Source organism: Crinia signifera, chromosome 7 (genome assembly GCF_055691185.1).
Source record: "Crinia signifera chromosome 7, ASM5569118v1, whole genome shotgun sequence".
NCBI classification, from domain to species: Eukaryota; Metazoa; Chordata; class Amphibia; order Anura; family Myobatrachidae; genus Crinia; species Crinia signifera.
In genome coordinates, this window is record NC_139223.1 from 173,223,936 (window position 1) to 173,232,237 (window position 8,302).

Below are 8,302 nucleotides of genomic sequence, written 5' to 3' on the forward strand. Positions count from 1 at the left end.
GGAACACCACCTGGAGCAAATCAAATTCTCATTGTTACCATTCATTTTTTGGGGGGTAATTTGTAAAAACAAATCCGAACTCTTTAAGAGTGACAACACTCTATCTATTCAGCGTGGAAATGTTGGGCAAATATTTTTACAGCAAGCAAATGTTTAACAGGTTTAACTTTTTTTTCCCCGATCCCAGACACAGTAGCACAAAGAAACAGCAATGCTATTGTAATAATTTAAGGAAGCCAGACTATGCCACAGTTTGCAAAAAAAAAAAACCAATATCTGTGAGATTTTTATTATTTGCAATACAGCAAGGGGAACACAATATAATAAAAATGCAATTAATTCATTTGGATTTACAAGTTCTCATCAACAATTTCATAAATAGACATTTGCACTCATTAATCATACGCCTTTATGCTGGATTCTTATGGAGTAAATTACTAGCCGAAAGACCTTGCCAATTGAAGTAAGCGCATATTACCCAGTAGGGATATAAAGCTGTCATCAGCAAAGCACTTTTGATTTTGCTAAATACTGCTGGGTTATTAGGGCTGTTTAACCTGTCTGCTGCCAGGACTGTACAAAGCTAGGATCGTTTAGCTGCCAGGACTGTACAAAGCTAGGATCGTTTAGCTGCCAGGACCTTAGAGCATCAAAGGGGGGGGACGGGGGGGGGGGGGACCACAAAAATATATATTATTTTTTTAAAGATGATTATTATTATTAATATTATTAATATTATTATTTTGCATTAGTAACATGACGATAGGTATTTTCAGTTGAATTATTATATTAGTATATAAAATACTTATTTGTGACATTGCAATTTGGCAATAGAGGAATTAAAATATAAAAATAATTAAATAATCATTATTCTATAAATATAAATAAATATAAAAATAATTATTCTAATATAATAGTGCAACTAAATATATATATATATATATATATATATATATATAATGTTTTTATTTATTCATTTGTTTATTTGTATAGCGTATGTTTAAAGTTTATTTTATTTTTTATTTTTTAAGAAAAGTACATCAATGTACAGAAACTGTATTGGGAACAGAGCAGACCTCGCTTAATAAAATTGCCTGTAGAGGGTAATGTTTTAACCCTCTTCTATCCAGAACATATGGGAATGTAACAAGGCTTGATGGCCAACATACTCCTTGCAATTATTTCAGAAGCAAATTTGAAACCGAAGACTCCATTTAAGAACATTTAAAGTGACTCAAACCCGCTGGCGCAAATCATTTGCAACAGTAACAGTAGAGGGGATTTACTACAGAAAATATTGCAAGGTAGACAATACAGGGCTTGCCAAGAAGTTACAATGTCTCTGGCAGAAAGTTATTGGGGGACAATTTTATTACGGCTGATGCGTATTTACCAGTGTACAAGGTCACATAATCATCGGTCATAGTATTTACAATAAACAATAAAAAATACCCATTAATATGGGGATGCTGACCCTATATCTGAGGAACGCTTTACGCATTAATATTTAATTTAGCCAACAGCGCTTCATACGCTGTTGCACAAAATACCATTAAGAGTCACTGTTATTAAGTGACACACAGTGTCGCGTGTCACAGGTAAACCGCTCATTGACACCAAATAAGAGAACGCTTTCTGGGATGAAAGAAGACACAAATGAAAATGTCAACTCAGGATCTTGCAGGAAGGGTCTTTGAATGAAACAACCCAAGCCTAAATGTGCACCAACATTTATATTTGTTTTTCACCTTAGATATAAACTTAAAACACTTTTTCATTTTGTTATTATGGGAGTCCTTATAAAACACACTTGCTAAAAATAATAACCGTGTTATAACACAGCGCTCCAAGTGAAAACTCAGAGCATATCTGTTCTTTTTACCAAATCAGTTTCCTGAGTATAAGTTGGGTTACAAATTACTTCTGCTTAAATTACTACAAATGTTCCACCCATGGGCCAAACGAGCCTTGGCTCTCACCACTACCGTCAATAATACTTTTTCATGACCTGCGACGTTACGGTGGGGCTCAGTTGTATGAGCATTTTTTCAGGCCTAGATTGAAAACTTCTATGTATAAAAGAAAATACAAATTATGGAGATATATAAATACAGTATAGTAGGTTTCTACTGAGACCTACACGGACTACACTCACATTCAAATTTGCAAGACCGATGGTTTGAGTACAAATACAATGTTTGCGGGTCGTTGCGTGTGCAGAATGTTTCTTGCGATGCCACTTGCAACCCCCTGTGAGCTGCTGTATGTAGTGTTCCTGCTAAGCTTCTTTGCAGGGTGCTGCACCATTTTTAAAACCTCAAAATGCACCCTGCCCTTTTTGTGTGTGGCACTCTGCACCATTATGCAGCCCCCCCACTATGCTGACACGCCGCTAAGAATGTTCGGTGTATGCCATCATGTGTAATGGGCATTATGGTGTGTGGTGCAATGTGTAAGAGGCATTACAGTGTGTGCCGTAATGTGTAATTGTCATTATGACTGAATATGTAATGGGCATAGCAGTATGACAATGTTTATTGGGCATAATCCTAGTGCAGTGTGCAAATATATATATATATATATTATTTATTTTTTTGTTTCTAATGTAAATTTCTAATATAAAATGTGCCCTCCCGAATGAGAAAAGTGCCTTGCATGGTGGTCAGCGCCCTGCCCTAAAAAAATCCTAGAGTGAACACCAGCATGATTGACACAGGTGCAGGCTGGCCAGTGTCTGAAACAATCGGTTATTGCGACTGATGGCTGCGATGATGTTTCGAGTTACTGAAGGTCCTCAGACGAAACACTCGGATCTCACAACTGCCAACAAGAGGCATCTACTGTATCTCCTCCTGTATTCAAATTTTTATTAGACGGAATTGCACAACCGCTTCTTTGCGCTTGCGCACTTCCATCTAGACATGTATCAGGCCCTACAGTACGAGCAGACATATTACCATTTCAGACCAAGGCCCAGCAAACATTAAGTATAATTGGTCATTTCTCTACAACGTTCTCTATAGTAATAACCATTTGCACTGGTTTTAAATTATATGTATAACTAAATTCTTGAGCAATATTATTCTTGATCAACCATTACACCACCTCCTGAAGCCAAGCATGACCGTTCACAAATTATACATGCGTTGGGTGTCCTGGAAGCCATCTCTTCTTTTATTAATTATATTTATGACAAATGTATATGTTGAAATGTATTACTCAGTGTTTTTTTTCTTCACTACAAAATTACATTTTTATGTTTAATTTGGCAAATCTGCATCTTCATGCGGTCAGGCACTTTAAACAAAATAATTCACTTTAGAAAAATATATATAGATACTGTTGGGTCTATGTAATAATGTTGATAGATAGATAGATGGTAAGATTCAGAAAACAAAGTCTCTGTATTAAAACAAAGTGGAGTAACAAAAGGTGCAGCAAATACAGCTATAAGTAAAAGTGCTATATGTAAAAGAGCGGCAAGTAGAGGTGCGATAAGTAAAAGTGCAGCAAATAGAGGTGCAATAAATAAAAGTGCGGCAAGTAAAAGTGTAGATAGTATAAAGGTGCAAAAAGTAAACGTGCTATAAGTAAAAATCCAGCAAGTAAACATGCAGCAAGTATAAAGGTACTATAAGTAAAAATGCAATAAATAAGAATGCAGCAAGTAAAAGTGCAGCAAGTAAAGGTGCAATAAGTAAAGTTACAATAAATAAGAATGCAGCAAGTATAAAGGTGCAGTAAGTAAAGGTGATTTAAGTAGAAGTACAACAAGTATATAGGTGAAATATGTAAAGGTGCAATAAGAAAATGTGCTATAAGTAAAAGTGATACAAGTAAAAGTGCAGCAAGTATAAAGGTAAAATAAGCAAAGGAGCTATAAGTAAAAGTTCAGCAAGTCTACAGATGCAATAGGTAAAAATGCAGCAAGTCTAAAGGTGCAATAAGTAAAAGTGGAGCAAATATAAAGGTGCAACAAGTAAAGTGAACTAAGTGAAGGTGCGGCAAGTATAAAGATGCAATAAGTAAGGTGAAGTAAGTGAAGGTGCGGCAAGTATAAAGGTGCAATAAGTGAAGGTGTGGCAAGTATAAAGTAGCAATTAGTAAAGGTGCTATAAGTAAAAGTGAAGCAAGTATGAAGGTGCAATAATTAAAGGTGCTATAAGTAAAATTGCAGCAAGTAAAAGTGCAGGAAGTATAAAGGTACAATAAGCAAGGTGATATAAATAAAAGTGCAGCAAGTCTAGAGGTGCAATAGGTAAACATGCAGCAAGTCTAAAGGTGCAATAAGTAAGGTGAAGTAAATGAAGGTGCGGCAAGTATAAAGGTGCAATAAGTAAGGTGCAATAAGTGAAGGTGTGGCAAGTATAAAGGTGTAATAAGTAAAGGTGCTATAAGTAAAAGTGAAGCAAGTATAAAGGCGCAATAAGTAAAGGTGCAATATGTAAAAGTGCAGCAAGTAAAAATGCAGCAAGTATAAAGGTGTAATAAGTAGTAATAAGTAAGGTGAAATAAAGGTGCGGCAAGTAAAGCTGCAATAAGTGAAAGTTATACGCGGTAACACGTTACCATGCAGCAAGAAAAGGTGCTATACTGTAAGTAAATTTAGAATATGTAAAGGTGCTATAAGAAAAATATGACATTTTTAAAGAAATATAATATATTATAAGCATTATTAAAGCTACCTTGTTTATAAGACCAGTTGTATAGGCAGACAATACAGCTAAACCTAATACTTATATGTCACCTAGACATCCAGCGAGGACTGATGACATTGGGAGCAATCTCACATTCCTGTAACTGGATTCAGTGTAACCAGTGGACCATCATATAGTCCTGGATTTGTCATATCAATAAATGACAAAAATAAACACATCTGTAAAATATTCTCATATTTATTTATTTATTCATTAACAGTTTCTTATATAGCGCACACATATTCCGCAGCGCTGTACAGAGAATATTTGGACATTCACCTCAGTCCCTTCCCCAGTGGAGCTTACAATCTATGTTCCCTACCACATGTACATGCACACATAGATATTCTAGGGGTAATTTTGTTGGGAGCCAATTAGCCTACCGGTATATTTTTGGATTGTGGGAGGAAACCGGAGTACCCGGAGGAAACCCACGCAAGCACGGGGAGAATATACAAACTCTGCACAGTTAGGGCCATGGTGGGAATGGAACCCATATCCTCAGTGCTTTGAGTCAGTAATGCTAACCAATACACTGTCTGTGCTGCCAACATGGACTTAACTTCGGACTTGCAAAAAGGTCGCTGATAACCGTAATCTGAGTTTCCCAATTATCTCTGCTTACTGCTACTTATGTGCCACAATCATATTGGACACGCGTATAACAGGATGTTCATATAAGATGTCTTTTGGGATCAGCGGCAGCAGCTAACGAAGCCGACCCCATAAATAATTTCTTTTACATCATTTATTTGGTGGCATCATCTGTTGAGTGACCACCTGACTATACAGTATATTCTGTCATTCTATACAAAATCTATTTCATCGCCATTATCTGTAGATTATATATACAAATTATGTCATATATTACGTAGAATTCACAACATATAAACATACACGCACTCAAGACATAACATCAATAACCCTCTAGATGCAATATCACATGGACCATGCACAGGACTCACAAGACACAAAGATAATATTTACCACTGACAGAGTGACATGTAAATGTATCTGCCTAAAAATGTAAATATTAACGACGACACTTATCATATACAATTTGTTGCGTTGTAATATATTTATTTGGTTTTTGGTTTGTTTAAAAAAAAAAAAGATCTGTTTTGCAAAGCTTTGGTTTCTATTCTATAAAAAAAAAGACACAAAAACAAACAAACCAAAATAAATAAAACAAAACCGTTATGCATAGGAATAAAAGGCATACGCATATTGTCCCGGGGCAAAAAGGTAAAAATTCTTGCAGTTATGCCATGATGACGGATACTTAACGGAGGATTGCTGAAGAGAGTATTTTATAAAAAGACGTCGGTCTTAGTTTCCTTTTGGAGAGCTTTAGCTAAAACATATTTTAATGGACTTCAAATTTGTATGGAGTAATGGGAATAAGATTTAAGCTAACAGTCCTAGTAGCCTATCCCAAAATCATGCTATTACTGAAGGATAAGGAGCTGGGTTAGTGAGTAAGAGCTCGGACTGCTAAATAATATAATGACTGCAATAATCGAGAAGTCAAGTTGGCTGGATGCAGTGGTTTAGTAGCGTAATCGCATAGACAAGTCACTTTCTGAAATACTGAAAGGATATAAGATTAGAATACCTGAGATTATACTAAAACTGTCTGGCGTTGCAAGTTATAGAGATAAATAAATAGATTATCATATCTTTCTGGCAAAGTACATTACCATAAATGCTACAAAAAAAGCAAATAGTAACTCTATGTTGATGACCATCTTGGACAAAACCGACCAGATTACACAGATTATTGGTAAATATATGACCTGGAATAACGTCACGATTGCAACTCCGATGTCACAATAAATAAATACTTTCGAGGACAGCTAAAATAATCTGCATGCCAGTTGGCCATCCCTATATCAGATAAACCAGATACACAGAAAAACCAATGAAAAAGGCCATTCCCTGTGCCCAGTGGGCATATTAGGCACAATTTTGCCCTCTTTCCAGACAGTGCTAGCGGTGCATTTTAAAGCAAACGTCTAATCAGATGCCTCTAAAAATCCACCATGTCCCAACAGGCCACACAACCTGCTGTAAATACCTTTAAACACGCAAATTTATGTTTTAGGATTGTACGTTTTTTTTTTTTTTTCATTCAGCAAAGGCTTTTCTCTTGGCTGACCAGCACCGGTCTCCCAAACACGCCAGACTTATCCCATAAACACGAGAGGGGAATGTAAAACATACATCACATTTAGGCAGAGAGCACACTGCGTGTAAAATAGGCAGCGAGCAGGGATGGAGCAGTCTGTCTGGTGGTTTATAATCATGACCAGGTTGATGCTGGACTCCTGCTGAAAAAAAAACACACACGCTCGCTGCTAGACCACTTAGCCCAAGGGGTTAAAGTCCACTGAACTTTAACCCTTATTTAACCCGGAATAATGGGTGCTTTGCTTTTGGGAGCTCCTTCTGCTTTTTTTTTAGGTCTGCCACCCAGAGTCGTCCCCCCCCCCCCCCCCCCCCTCCCCCAAAACCAAATAAAAAAAAAGTATTCAAAAATGAAATAATTTCAGAGAACATGCATTAATATATAGCACGGCTCTGGAACCCACCACCCTCGTAGCTCACGTTTAAGTGTGAAAATACCCATACTCCATTATTAATGGCCGGCCAATCACCAACTGTAGATGAAGTATGGGGCGACTAGGTGACGGCTGGGTTTGACATGCTAACATTCACTAGCTGTAAGCCACATTTTGACATACTATGCAAATAAATTAAGAAAAATTCCAATTGGGTGGTGGTGGAAAGGGTATATTTTTACTTTAAAATATAAAATGTAGTATTTCGGCAAGGCTTCAGTTTTTGTCAACGAAAGGCAGCCATAATGATCTAGGTAAAGCAGATAAGTTTCGTACACTTTCGAACACGCAAAAATGTAGGTCCTCAAAACCTAGCCTTACTCTACAATATGTCGGGCCGCAGTTTTCATAACAGGGCTCGAAACATATTCATTTATTAATTTTAGTAATTAATAATTTATAAAATATAATGGGCAATATTCGCTTTCATTTGACAAACCCGCGTAATCAAATACGTTTTATTTCTGAACATGCGACAGTTTAGGGGCACATAAAACGCACTCTTGAGATTGTGGTTGTTTCCACACGAACAATGGTATGCGTATATATGAATAGGCCAGATCCGGTTCGGCAGAAGGAGGGCATACGCTGACGATCATTACAAAATTTAAATCGAATGAAAAATAATTTTGGTTACTTTCACTAAAAGCTTTTGGTCTGTAGTCAAACAAGCAAATCAATTATCAAATAACAACATTACATTATCAAGGATGTCTGTCCCTAACTGCTTTAGGATTGAGTATCCTTCTCACGTAATTAAATATGTATTTCTGTTTATAGACATGTCTGAGAAGAGGGTTTCAAAAACCAAGAAAAACGCGTGACGCGAGAATGGAATGCGGGCATAGTAAAGGCAATGGGCCCAATATTCTCATACAGAACCTCAATATAGCAGCCTTGGCTGGGGCTTCAGAGCATAGATTAATCATTGCAAGAATTGCCGTAGCGTTGTACCAAGGGACTGTATTGTATCCCAGCAGGAAA

The 8,302-nt window shown here is 36.7% G+C and overlaps 1 protein-coding gene across 3 annotated transcripts in view; it reads right to left on the reverse strand.

The window, feature by feature from the left end:
- Positions 1-8,302, reverse strand: part of SATB2 (SATB homeobox 2) — a 148,834-nt gene that overhangs the window by 134,411 nt on the left and 6,121 nt on the right. The window lies entirely within an intron of this gene.